At 43.4% G+C, this 1,791-nt stretch overlaps 1 non-coding gene across 1 annotated transcript; it reads right to left on the bottom strand.

The window, feature by feature from the left end:
* Positions 1–1,256: 1,256 nt before the first annotated feature.
* On the bottom strand, positions 1,257–1,363 carry LOC118480684. The gene has a single exon (XR_004863662.1). It is a non-coding gene; the product is annotated as a small nucleolar RNA R71 (small nucleolar RNA).
* Positions 1,364–1,791: the final 428 nt, after the last annotated feature.

Here is a 1,791-nt window from a genome sequence, read left to right as displayed (position 1 = left end):
TGCGAAAATAATCAAAGGTTATACTAATACACGTGTCGGATCCAAGTGATTCATCTTGTCTATCTGTTTTTATTTTTATTTTTATTTTCAGCATTTAGTTAGTTTTTATTTTTCTTAGTTTAAAACATTTTTCTAACCTTTTTGATTTGATTAGACGTTGAGGATAAACCGGTATTAAAAGCTCTTGTGTCCTTGGACGACCTCGGTATCTTACCAACACTATACTACGTCCACGATGGGTGCACTTGCCCATATGTGTGTTTAGTGTTAGTAAATATCGTGTTTTATAAATTTAAAACTTGGCTAAAAGTGTAAAAAGGGCTTAAATATACATCAAAAATATAACACACTTCACGCACATCAAGTTTTTGGCGCCGTTGCCGGGGACACAAGGATTTTAAGAAAGTTAGGAATCAACGGCCTAATCATATTTTTATTTTTCTTTAATTTTTTAGGATTTTTTCTTAGATTTTCAGCTTCTGCAGAGCTCAGCACGGGGCCGTGCCTGGTCGGACACGGGCCGTGCTCAGCAAAGTTACTGGCAGTTTTTGTTTTTCAAGTTACAGAAGGCCGACCACGGGGCCGTGCCGGTGCAACACGGGGCCGTGTCCAACTTCCAGTAACTGGGATCTGGAAAACAATCACTGTATTTCCGACCACGGGGCCGTGTTCGCTCAACACGGGGCCGTGGTGAACCTTCTGACCGACATTCTTTTTTGTTTTTTTTGCAGGACTTGGAACCCGACACCATCCTCACGTAGTGTATGAGCTCCAGTTCCAATAAAGACATAAAAGAACCGCTAGAGGAACCCGAACGCTTTCTCAGAAAAAGGTTAAAAGCCAAAAACCAAGAGAAGGTTTCGGGTGATCCACCCCCAATGGCGGACCAACGTACCCTTATGGATTATCTACGGCCCACCGTAGGTAATCTAGGCGCCGCTATCAATGCTCCGAATGTCGAAGCCAATAACTTCGAACTTCGACCGCATTTGATACAAATGCTCCAAAACTCCGCAACCTTCCACGGGCTTGCGGACGAGGATCCTCATCTACATATAACTAATTTCTTAGAAATATGTGATACCTTTCGGATCAATGGAGCATCAAACGACGCCATACGCCTCCGTATGTTTCCGTTCTCACTAAAAGACCGAGCGAAAGCTTGGCTCAACACCCTCCCAGCTGGATCGGTAAACACCTGGGATGAACTAGCCCAAAAGTTTCTATATAAGTATTTCCCTCCTTCTAAAACTGCTAAATTAATGGCTGAAATTAACACATACTCACAAGAGGACGGGGAATCCTTATATGAAACATGGGAAAGGTTCAAGGAGCTATTACGCAAGTGTCCCCATCATGGCCTCGCAATATGGCAACAAGTATCCACTTTCTACAATGGATTGTTGCCACACACTAGGCAGACACTTGATTCTAGCTCCGGGGGACTTTTAGGTAATCGACGCCCACACGAAATATATAATCAGATTGAGGAAATTGCTCAAACCAATTTTCAATGGCACACTCCCCGGGGAAATAAGTCTATCGCCCCGGGCGCCCATAAGGTCGACGAAAGCACCTCTTTACAAGCCCAAATCGAGGCCCTTTCTTCAAAAATAAAAAAATTAGAAATGACAAAAACAGTCTCGGTTATGGCTTGTGAAAGGTGTGGTGGGTCACATGAAAATTGGAGTTGCATGAAAGAAACGGACGATCAACAAGAAATGGTAAACTACATTGATAATAGACCTAGGCCGTCGGGTCCTCCAACGGGAGCTTACAACCAAGGATGGC

This window comes from Helianthus annuus, chromosome 7, assembly GCF_002127325.2.
Source record: "Helianthus annuus cultivar XRQ/B chromosome 7, HanXRQr2.0-SUNRISE, whole genome shotgun sequence".
Lineage (NCBI taxonomy): Eukaryota > Viridiplantae > Streptophyta > Magnoliopsida > Asterales > Asteraceae > Helianthus > Helianthus annuus.
This window is presented reverse-complemented; position numbering and strand designations above follow the sequence as displayed.